Source organism: Cygnus atratus, chromosome 3 (genome assembly GCF_013377495.2).
Source record: "Cygnus atratus isolate AKBS03 ecotype Queensland, Australia chromosome 3, CAtr_DNAZoo_HiC_assembly, whole genome shotgun sequence".
Lineage (NCBI taxonomy): Eukaryota > Metazoa > Chordata > Aves > Anseriformes > Anatidae > Cygnus > Cygnus atratus.
The window spans coordinates 54,842,913-54,855,103 of NC_066364.1; the positions used below are offsets into that span (position 1 = coordinate 54,842,913).

General features: G+C 42.3%; 1 protein-coding gene across 2 annotated transcripts in view; it reads left to right on the top strand.

Annotated features, from left to right (window-relative positions):
* The window catches only part of PKIB (cAMP-dependent protein kinase inhibitor beta), a 54,425-nt gene that overhangs the window by 19,159 nt on the left and 23,075 nt on the right, over positions 1–12,191 (top strand). Inside the window, exon 1 of one of the 2 annotated variants that reach the window (XM_050709758.1) lies at positions 12,028–12,114. The exons of the other annotated variant lie outside the window; for it this stretch is intronic. The gene's annotated coding sequence lies outside the window, so the exon portion shown is untranslated. Of the gene's footprint in view, positions 1–12,027; positions 12,115–12,191 lie in introns of those variants that run through there. 2 annotated transcript variants of the gene reach the window in all.

Sequence of the window (12,191 nt, forward strand, 5' to 3'; positions counted from 1 at the left end):
CTAAACCTACACCATATTTACATATTTTAGAGGAAAGAGCAAGTTGTCCTCTTGTGGCCAAAGAGATGCTGTACTTGCTTTCATGTGAGCAGACAGGAAGCCCTCAAAAGCTCTGTCCCTAGGCTGAAGTTCTGGTCCCTCACCTGCTGCAGGGCTTTACCTGGCCAGCAAGCCTGTAGCCTTCCTTAGCTGGCATAAAATGCCTTTTGGCACAGACCAGCACTTTGGAGGCTGTCTCCTAAGATGCAGTCTAACCCAAACACAGAATGAGCCAAATGGTAGGTATGTCGGGAGCCGAACTGTGGGAGCCTCACTAAGAAGCACTTCATTAGCCTATTGTCTATCGGCTAGATCTTTGTGTGTGTGATGGGACAGACCCGTCTCCTCTGGGTTACTTTCTCCAGTCCACGGTCTGGACAAGGAGTGGATGCATGTGTTTGGAGTTGCCTTCACCCCTTCTTTCAAAAGAAGACGGAGTTAGGAGTGGAGATGCTTTTGCTGGCCTAGTTTGGTTCTGATTCATTCTGAAAACAGAGCATGCACTAAAATCATAAGAGCAGCTGTAATATGCCATGTCTTCTTTTGTTGCCATGTCAGTAACCTTTTACATTTTATCTTGAGAATGATTGTGAAAGGCCAGGCTACCTTGGGAAAACAGTGGCAGGTGAGTGTCTGGAGAGTGCACTGACATTTGTCATGACTTTCCATGATGCGTGAATCAGACATCTGGGTCCTCAAAGCTATGCTCCAAGTATTTGTCATTTAGCACATTCAAATCCCTCAGAAGTTCCATTTTACTCTGAATAGGTCAAATTATTTGTGAAAAGACAGAAGTGAAGGGGGTGGGGATGGAGAAGGAGTCCTGAACCGTGCACACCAAAAACCTAAAGAACGACACAAAAAAAGGGATGCCCCCGTACTTCGGGGAGGGCTAACCAGGTGGCCTGGGCATACCCCTTGTTTCACCTGCCAGCTGGCTCCAGAGCTCTGCACAGTGCTGCTTTTAGCTGTCCCTGGGAATGCGGGTGGGGAGCACACACACGTCCCCGAGCTGCGAGTCCCAGCTGCTGGAGCGAGAGCCTTGCATGGGCGGGCAGGGGGTGTCTGCATTGCTCCTGGTCGTCTGCTCCTGTTGGCAGGGGCTGGTGGCTGTCACACCCTCGTATTGCTGCAGCCCTTCTCTGGTATGGCTGGAGAAGGGGAGCGTGGGCTGTGGCTGGTAGCAGCAATTCCTCGGACGTTTCACAGCTGGTAAGTAAGTAGTGGTTGCTCCATCTAAATCCCAGGAAATTTTTGTCATGCCAATATCATTTCACTACAATTTTACACTAGTACAAAAGGAAAATATGTTATCATAGTGGTTTGTACAAAAGGATAATATATTATCACAGTGGTTTGATGTCTGTACTTGTACAAATCTTTAGCAAGCTATTTATTACAGTTATTTATACTTTACAACATCAAGGGACAAAAAAGTCACAGAATAGAAGTACTTACATAAAGATAGTATTTCTAAGAGAGCACTGGGGAAAAAAGCAAGCAAACAAACAAACACAAACTTAAAAGGTGCGGTGGTGCTGCCTCACCTCGAGTACTGTGTGCAGTTCTGGGCACCACAGTACAACAAGGACATTAAACTGTTGGAGAGTGTCCAGAGGAGGGCGACGAAGATGGTGAAGGGCCTACGGGGGGAGACATACGAGGAGTGGCTGAGGGCACTGGGCCTGTTCAGCCTGGAGAAGAGGAGGCTGAGGGGGGACCTCATCGCAGTCTACAACTTCCTCGCGAGGGGGAGTGGAGAGGCAGGTGACCTATTCTCCGTAAACACCAGTGATAGGACCCGCGGGAACGGTGTGAAGCTGAGGCAGGGGAAGTTTAGGCTGGACATCAGGAAGAGGTTCTTCACTGAGAGGGTGGTTGCACACTGGAACAGGCTCCCCAGTGAAGTAGTCACTGCACCAAGCCTGCCTGAATTTAAGAAGCGATTGGACTGTGCGCTTAGTCACATGGTCTAAACTTTTGGGTAGACCTTTGCGGTGCCAGGAGTTGGACTTGGTGATCCTCATGGGTCCCTTCCAACTCAGGATATTCTATGGTTCTATAAGTCATGTCCACAGTCTGGTATTTGATATTTGAAACTCATATGCATAAGGCAGCCTTAACAGAAGGCATCAGTTTAGCATGCATTGCAAAACTGCAATGCTGTTGACTTCTACAGTGTTCCTGTGTCAGCTGCATAGGAGTGAAGAGTTTGTGATCTTGAAGTCAGCAAACGCATACAACGATCTGCTAGAGAAGGTGATGGAAATATTCATGAGGTGTTTTGACCCTCACCTTTCTTTGTGATGATCCCTGATTTATAAGTGAATATGGGAAACAAATGAATCAACGTTCTGATGTGGCAAATATAATGTGGTATACTGTTCCCTAACTGTTTTTTTCCTTGGTGCTGGAGTAGGAAGTCCTCCCAGGCTGAAATGCGTGGTAAATGGTTATTTACAGCGAAACTCGTTAAGGGCGAGGGTAGACTTTTTCTGTGTGTTTCACTGTATAGATTACATTGTTGACTTTAAACTAAGGATTTGGGAAGGATGGGGTTTTAGTTCTTTTCAATAAGCTGATAAAGCTCAGGAGGCTACATACAGCTTTATCAGTTGCTCTAACTACTCATTTGCACTTTCCTGATTTTCCCTTGCCACTTATCTTTGCAAAAGGTAACTGATATAATCAAATTATGGTCTTTGGTCCTCACCAAAATCAGTGCTTCTCTTCTGCAGTTGATACCTGTGCAGTTTGAAAACCGTATTTGGGCCATGGCATAGCTTGAAACTCAGTTAACTGTTAGTGGCTTCTTAATTTTAATTTTGGAACAAATGTTTCTACCTGTTGGGATCTGTTGCCCTGATGAAGAATAATGCAACATGCCGTGAGACAAGTCAGAAGTGCAGCTGAATAAATTTAACATCCATGCTCTATGAGAGCAGATGTGTAGCCCAGCTTCCTCGTGCATAATAGAGCTTCATGACCACCTGTGCTGGTTTCTGAAGTGCTGCAGATAGCACAAATACCTCGTGCAGCTTTCAGGTATTGCATGGCAACATCTTGGGGGAATTACTGCAGAACTTCATTTGTACAAGTGAACTGCAAAGATGATTGCTTTTCACCAAATTGGCACTTTAACTTTAATGATGTGTGTTAACATTATGCTGCAAATGTTTACATACCAGCAATTCCCTTTATTTTTCTAGCTTCAAAACAGCCAGCAGCTTAGTTCTATCTCTGTTCCTTGTTTTGGACTTGGAGCACACCTGTAGGAAAGAGGCCAACAGCGCACTAAAACTGGAGGCAACTGGAATTTTTTCCTATCTAAGCAAAACAAATATCTTTTTATGGCTTCACATTTCAGCTGTGATATGTGCAAAGTGATGTAAGTAAGTGCTTATCCTAACAGCTGCCTTATATATATATATCATAAGCACCAAATTACTTTATTATAAAAATCTTGGTAACATTCTTAAAAGCGAAGGGAGCACAACAGCTTTTTTCGAAGTGGTCACCTAATGATTTAGGAAGTTAATCAGTCCTGGATATGACCATCTCTCTGGGAATGAGTTGTGGAAGCATTTTCCTAATCTATTTCAGTGCACAATCACCCAGAGGAGCTCAAACAGTTCGTGTGCCCATAATCTGTTCTGGTGGGTCAGCACTGAGAGAATGGTAAAGGGAGGACAGGCTTCAGCAGGCTTAGTGAAGGATGTCCCCTTACCTCCTTAGGCTGATACACTGTCTACTCACGATGTTTTTACACTCATCTCCAGGATGAATGTAGGAGGAAGAATTTCTAAGCAAATTCGTTACTAGCATTGTGGTGGATAGATATCCAGCTATTGTCAATCAATGGCATCGGCAAATTCAATGGCTCTTCTGTTCTGAAATCATGCCTAATAAAAGAGAGGCACTGTCACAATAAATGATTACAGTGGTGACTTACTTGAAAAATAAAATATAGATGAATGGAAGGTGACGAAGATGGAAACCATCAGAACAGAAACAGTCTTTTTTGAAGGAAAATTAAGAAGTGGTAGGCTTTCAAAATGCAGTGGTAATTGGGATAGGATCAAATAAGAAATAGCAGGGCTAACTTGCTGAGGCTGGTTGAACTTTGTGCATGGGTTATATGCTGGAATTATTTCCATCCACCTTTAGCAGTGGTTTTGCTAGAATAATGAAAGGCAGCAGGCTGTGGAAACAGGCACAGCAGCAGGCACTGCACAGATCGCCCAAAGGCTGCTAGGGCAGAGATAAAAACAAACCAATAACAAACAAAACCACACAGACATCAGCAGCTTCATCGGTGCATTGGCTGCTGGATGTGTCCAGAGGGCCCATGGCAGAAGGCACTTCAGGAAGCCGTGGTGCACAGCAGCCTGCTCTGCAAACTGACTGCAAAAATCATTTCCTTAAACGTGCTTTTCTTCAGGATTTTTTACCCATGCAGAGGAATGCAACTCTAATCAACCGAAGTAAATTGCAAGCTGCAAAAGAAAAAAGGAAGAGCTGACAAAATTTCTGTTTTTTTAACACTTGAGGGGAAAGCTGGTATCCTGGGAAGGTGAAGTGGCATTACAGTGGGAATGTTCATGTTTTGTTTCAGCACAAATTGTATTCTCAGAAGTCACAGTTAATGCTCAAGGGACAAAATGCAACATGCCATTTACATGCCAGCTGTACTTCATCGTTTGTCACTCTTTCCAGCACAGAACCGCTGCCCTTTTTATTTTCTATCCCTTTTTTTAAACTGATAAATAGGTATTAGGGTTGAATGCAGGAATGGTAAGATTATAATGTACAGCTTCCATTTTTGTTATAAGAGAGCATCTTCTTGGTAGCAAAAAGAAACCTCCATCTGCAGTTTTGCAGAAGCCTGTTTCTTTAAAAAGATGTTTTCAAGATTGATTGGTATCAGGTGTGCCGAGCTGTGTGATTTCGGCGTTACTATGGTGATAACTCTTTTTAGATAGGATGTCAGAGACTATAATTGCACTTAAAAAATCCTGTGCACAGTATGATAACCTGCGCGGAAATAGTCTACAGCCTCACTCAGACTGAGGTCTGTCCGTGTGACTTTGCTGACTGCGAGTCACCAAGATTACATACCGGTGTTTGGAGGAGATTGCTGTCCCCTCTCCCTTTCTGTTTGACAGACAGGCAGGATCAGCTCCACCAGCCTAAGAGGAAAGACAAGACTTTCATTTCGACTGACATTCCTCTAGCCCCTTCTGAGTCTGTGACTTTCTCTGTGTCTCAGGCTACCACATCTGCCCCAGAGGTGCTCTGGTGACGTCCATGTGGCTCTACTTATGTCCACCTTGTGCTAGGTCTTGTCAATAAAGGTGTTTACTTCCACACTAGCGTCTCTGTGGTTGCACTGTGGAACATGGAAAGCCCAAACCTCCTCCTCCTCAGCCTTCCCCAAATCTCTGACCGGTGATTAAAATTAAATTGCCTTGCTTTTCAAAATGCTTCTTGCTAACACTTTGTGTTTCATAGGTCCTAGCACTGCAGCCATACATTTACCTTTTCACAGTGCAGCCAGCAGTAATGTTACTCTTGTTCACAAACTTTTAACCTGTGCCCCTAACCCTGCAATTGGCCCTCTGTCTGCACAGGGCTTATCTAACGTGATCTTTTGGCTTCCTGTAGCCTGTAGATCCTGGACTTCTGCTTCAAGCCAGGTAATTTATAGTTCACTTGAAGAATGAGAAGCACACAGAGCTTATTAGCTTGAATTCTGCATCAGTAAGATGGAAGGAAAAGAAGCAAGTTGGTAAGGAGTGAGGAAACCATGACATGGCTTCGTGGTCAAGAGGCATGGGATGAAGAAGCCGTGGCATCAGATGGTACCGTGCCTTCCTGCCCCAATTCCTCCACCCCACCTCCTGCTTCTCAGCAGCAGCAAGGAGCTCCGGGCTCAGCCTCCCATGGTTGCCCATAGGCAGGATGGGATGAGCTGCAAGGTGAATCCTGTTTTTCATGACTTGGGATTTCATTGCCCTTTTGGTCTCCTCAGAGGGTTTGGGCACTAGGCCATGACTGCATGTCTGTCAGTGTACCAGCTTGGTACAGGAGTTCAGATGTCAGGGAAAGGTCCACTGTTAGAAAAGAACATTTTCCTAGCGTTTAATAATGACAGAAACTTTTCTGACGAAAGCTTGCAAATTTCTGCAGTTTTAGTAAAGCTTGATCCTGTAAGTTGTTAAGTAACTTCCGGTGTCCAATATCTGTAGAAGTCAAAAATACTCAGGACTTTTTAGAGATAAGAGTAGAAAGGTGAGTATTTGGATTTGTTCTCTCTTGGTGGTCTCTCTTAAGCCTGTGACTGCTATTTTGAAAGATAAAATTAGAAAACAAGATCAAATAAGCAATTATGGCCCCAGCTGTACAGAGTGCTTAAGTATGTGTTTTTAGGCTTCCAACTACAAGAATTAAACACTTCACTGAGTGCCCTGATGGATTGGAGCTATGTGGTACAGTGACAAATAGTGCTACAACTTTGGAGTAAAAGTGGCATTTGATTTGATATTGCACTGCAGTTCAGTTCATTGATTTGACATTATCCCTTATTGTGTTTGAGTTGTCTTTTGCCAAGTAGAAAGTGGGCTCTAATGCAATAAATAGATGGAACATGGTTAAATAGCTAAAGGTGAGCGATGTCAGCAGTCCTTTAACTCAGTTTTGTTGTGTCCCAACTGTATTATTAGGTGTGTGCCCTCCAGCCATACTCGGGTTCTGTTAGGAGCCGGGATTAGTACAGGGGTCAAATTCTTAAACTGATTTCTCCCATTGAGTTTTAATGATATTCATCAATGAATTTGAGATTAGCAAGCTGTAGGAAACACATTCAAAGATGGAAACACTCAAAACAGTCCCTAATACAGGCATCAAGATGTTTGAAAAATTAAATATCAAAAGCAGATGAAGAGCAAAAGAAGTCAGACTTGGTGTAGCATAGAGTACAAACACTGATGTGGAGACTGATTGAAATCTGAGGGGATGGTAAACAAGAGCATCTGTCCTTTCAAAGACCATTTTTGTCAATAAAGATATAATAAGCACAGTAATTGGCTGCTTTGCATATAACTGTATAAATGAGACTGGAAAATGCCAGCCAAGGCTACTACAGACCGGAGAGTCAAGCACTGATTTGTTTGGCATGAAAGTGAGAGCTTCCACAGCTGTTTCCTTGAGAAAAGAGCGACACAGGAAGTGACTTAATTTACTAATTATTGCCTTAGCCCTCACAATTTTACTTCAGTTTCCCTGATTTCTTGCTTCTCTCTGGAAAAGGCTTTTTCCTCTGATTTTGCTGTGTTCCTCTATGCAATAGAAACACACAACAGAAAACCATCTGGAAACCAGTCTCGGTGCCAGCCCCATTCAGAATAACAAAGCTGATTTTTGATGCCTGATTTGGAGCACCAAATGCTCTGCCTAACAGGAAATCTGGTGCCATGCCCAGTTTCAGAAAGATGGAGGCTCTTAGGATGCAAAGTCACACTGCTTCGGTTGATAGCTCCCTGTCTTTTGCACACCTGTGGGAGTGAGCAGTTCAACCTGAAAACTCTTTGTGACTGTGACCATCTTGATCCTGCTTTGTGTGTTGTCTACAATGAGCTAAACATACTCAGCAGAGCATGCTGGTGGCAAGGAAGGTGTAATGAGATACTGCGCTGTACTTGTTAGGCTATGTCTGGAAAGAATGTGTCCAGCTTTGTCCTTGCCTTATAAGCAGGATGTTGATAAACTGGAGAGGGAGGCCATCAAGTTGAGGAACATTTGCCCTATGAAGAGAGGCTGAGGGTCTGTGGCACGTACAGTTTGGAGAAGACAGGGGGATCTCAGATTGGCCTTCCCGTACCTGCAAAGGAGTACTGAGAAGATGGAGCCAGGCTCTTTACAGAGTTGCACAGCAGAGAGGATAAGAAACCGTAGTTACAAACTAGAACAGGGCAGGTTCTGACTTGAGGTAAGGGAAAACTTTTCACCATGTGGGCAGTTAAGCCCTGGCACAGGTTGTCTGGAAAGGTTGTGGAGTCTCTGTCCTTGGAAAGGATTCTCCATTCTGGGACATATTCAAAACATGACTGTACGAATCCCTGAGCAAACTGATCTGAATAGTTGACCCTGCTTTGAGCAGGATATTGGAGTAGATGACCTGAGGTCTCTTCCAACTTGAATTTTTCTGTTGTTATATATCACCAAGTTTTCAGCCATGCTTTATCCTATGCTTCTGGCTCTGTCCCAGATATCTCCTCCTGGCTGCATGTCCTATGCCACTCTCCGATACCTACCACTAATGCAAGATATCATTGCTGATCTCCTCCAACTGAGCCTTGGCATGATAAAAAGTGTGCTGGTTTTGAGATGTTGACAGACTTTTTCTTTGAGAAAAACCCTACCTTGTCTTCATAAAAGAGGTGCTTAACCAGGATGTGTAAGCAATTGTCCAAACAGGAAAATCTTTGTTTTGAAATGATTGCTCCTTTTTCTTCCCCTGAAGACTGACATTTTGGGATATCCCTAAATTTGTTTGTTTGATATCAGAAGCAAGGATAAGCAGACCATGATGTCTGAGAAACCACCAGAGTTTTCTTCCACCTTCCCCCCTACCCCTGCCCTTTCTTCTTGTCTTGTTCACTCCGTCTATCTGTAAAGTGTTCAGCAAAGTCAAGTAGGGTGCCTTGCTTTCCTTTAATTAAGTTTTTGAGTTGTCCTGGAAGTGGTGATCCTAATCCATTTTCATACGTAGAATTCTTTTAGAAGACTAGACAGGATGAAGTTGAACTAGTTCGTATTTTTCCTAATTATGTTAATTCTTCCTTTCCCCCCTTCAGCAGACTTTGGGAAAAACTCAGAAAGTTTATGCTTTTTTTTTTCAGCAGCAAAGTTAGAATTCGTACAGAATGGGAAGAGATGAAGACATCATCTAAAATGTACCTAAGAATAGCCCGAAATAATGACTTAATAATAAATGTGAAATAAAGTTAGGAAAATTGCAGAATTTATTTTCTTTCCTATAATGAAAGGACTCAAAGGTCAGATTTCTAATGTTGATTAATGACATGTAATGCTTCAAAAATTATGATGAAGTGAAGTATATAACAGACACTTTCTCTTTGGGACACTCTTGAATCTTTGATAATGCATCATTTCCCCCCAAATGTTACTTTTGAAACTGAAATTTGCTAGATTGGCTAACAGTAAGGAGAGCAAAGAGTCTCTCCCAGAAAACATAGGGCCTCAAGTGGACAGTGGTGTAGGCTCATTAGTTTGTCTATCGAAAGTTGCTTCATATCATCTAGTTATACCTGCCTTGACATCTTGTCACCACTGTTTTCTTAGCAGTTGCTGAGTTCAAATTCAGTGATTAACTTGGGATGTGACTGAGGGGATGGGGTCCTCTTAGTGCTTTCTTTATCAGTACTTTGCCAATGTAATATTGGCAATGCAAAGCAAATACTCTTTCAGAGAAACACTCAGCAGTTCCTTGGAACGTGGTCAATGCTTTTAGTGTTAAGTCTTAAATAAACACACAGTGGTTTTACTTTAATTTTGTTTTGGTTTTACTAACAGCTCATTGCTGTGAACACTTTTTATCCATCAGTTTGAGAGATAATAGGAGAAGAAGATGGGTAAGAATTCATGATTTGTGGGGACAAAATAAGCACAGTCATTAAAGGACTCCATTGGAGATGTGGGAATTGTGAACCTTGCACTGACACCAAGGGCTTGCTCTTCTTGTATAAGAATCAGTCACTGCATAAATTACAGAAGCAGTCTTTAGGCTTCAAGCATGTTTTCCCTCTGTGTTTCAAATGGTGGCCTGACTAATGCCATCCCTGACCCCAAATTCTGTGACATACTTCTTTTTTCCCTTAAAGGAAGCATTGTATTAGAAGTTAAAGTGTGAAGATGGTGGTAAAACTTAGTTGACTTCAAAAAGACAGAATTTAATTTAGAATACTTCCATTATCTTCTGCACAGTGGAAAGTGCTGTTGCTCAGCTTATTTTTTTCCCTAGTGAGCAAAGCATTCACCTAGGAAACAGAAGATGAAGCCAGTTTTCCTTCAGAGCCCTAGGTCTCCTCTTCTGGGCACCTTTTCAACAGGAGGACAGAGATCTGCTTGGTGATTTGAAGGAGTCATTGCAGAGGTGATTATTTCTTCATCTGATGAAGTTGCTGGTGAGTAAATGGAGGTACTTCCTGGCAACCCAACTTCCCTGCAACAGGTAGGATCCCTAGGCATGCCCTTCTTCTAGGTATTATCAGTTGTTTAGTTCCAGGTGGCTTTCCTTTCATGTATGAGCTTTGTAGATTGAAGTGGTTTTCTGAAGCATCAAGTCTTTGTAGATGCTTCAGCATCTACTTTCATGGTTTGGATTCTTTCTACCTTGCAGGACTAGCACCTGAAGTGAAAGTATTGTGGCACCCATCTAATGTGTACACATGCTCTTTGCTGAAGAAGGAGGAAGCATCCAGTCCCAGATGTTGCAAAGAATTGTGTGGTCTGTGGAACAAGAAATGAGGCAAGATGGGGTCAGGGACACTACTGGGCCTTCACAGTGACAGTCCACAAAAAGCTTAATTTTGCTTATGGCTAACAGTGAACTTTACACCCATCTTTATTCACTTTAGAGAGAAGCTGTTTCTTTTGTTTGGTTGGATTTTTTCATCAGCTGTAGTATGAGCCTGAACAGTTCCATATCCAGTCAAATGTAGAGAGATTTCTTTTCATCTTTAGTCACCTTACCTTAATAGCCATTGGAATGGCATTTGGAGGAAAAAGAATTTGGATGACATATGTCCTCAGACACTGCTGTAAGAGCTGTATGTCAACAGCAGTATCCATACCTAATAATACAAAATAAATGCTAATGACCTGAAATGGCCTTTATATGCATAGGTAAGCGTTTCATCTATAAAAATAAGAGCATTCTGGATGTCAATTACATATCTCATAGTCTAACTTTAATTTCTTTACAGACTTTGTACAAGATAGCTTGATTGGTGTATAGTAGTACAGACTTAACTGAGCTTGAGCGTACTGAACTTAAATTGAGAAGACTTTCTTCATCTGTTTAAAAAACAACTAAGTACAACTTCTTACTATGGAAAAAGCCAGCAAGGAAAAGTCTCAGCAGTTATAAAATAAGTTATAAAATAAGATGGAAAATAAGTTTCTTGAAATGAGATTTGTAAAATTCTTTCTTAATTAGTGATGGTATGCCAGAATAGACTTTCCACGGCCCAAACATCCTGTTGCTTGGGAGATTCTGAATGCTCTCAGCATTGCAAGACCAGTGAAGTTTACCTGGATTTACAGCAAATAATCTGTCCTTACACAGGTAGTAGGTGAGCTTGCATTAGAGCATCCTGCTATTTATGAGGAAGCTGTTAGGTGGATAATAGTTTATCTGGCATCAAGCCATTTGCCAAACTTCTAAATGTGAGACTGGTTGCTGAGTCACAGTTTCAGCAACTGCAGTAACAGCTCAGAAAAAAAATCTATCCTTTAGCTAGTGAAAACCCTGTAGAGCTGAAAAGATGTATTATATGTATGCTTTTGAACTTTAAAATAGAAAAGAGAGAAGCCATCAACAGACCTTTTATGTGTGCATGTTGTTTTCTTCCTCTCCTCAGCACTTAGGTAACTATAAAGCAGCTAAAATCAACACATGAAATGTCAAGTTTGAAAGGGCATGTGTGCAAAGAAAGTGTTTCAGGCTGAGGATGTGGTTCAGAGCACTGACTGTACCAACTGTTTGTCCACTAATATAGCAACTGAGTTAAAAACAGGATTTTCAGTCTTCAGGTAAACAACAAATTTGGAATGGGAGAATGTTTTACCCTGAGAAAACATTTGCAGTTCTGTGGTTCCCTAATGACACCAGGCACGATTTACTGAAAGAGGTGGTAAGGGAAGGTAGAAGGAAAGAAAATAGGTTGAAAAGGGGACTAACAGAGCTCTAGCTATTACATTTCCAGAGCTGGGCTGTGTATGTGTATCAGCATGATGGCAACCACGTACTTCTTTCCTGCTCCTGCAGCACAGGTAGGTGTGACCGTGATACCATTTACTGTTTCCCTTGACTAATGCTAGTCCCTTCAGATCCTGGATTTTAGGTAGAC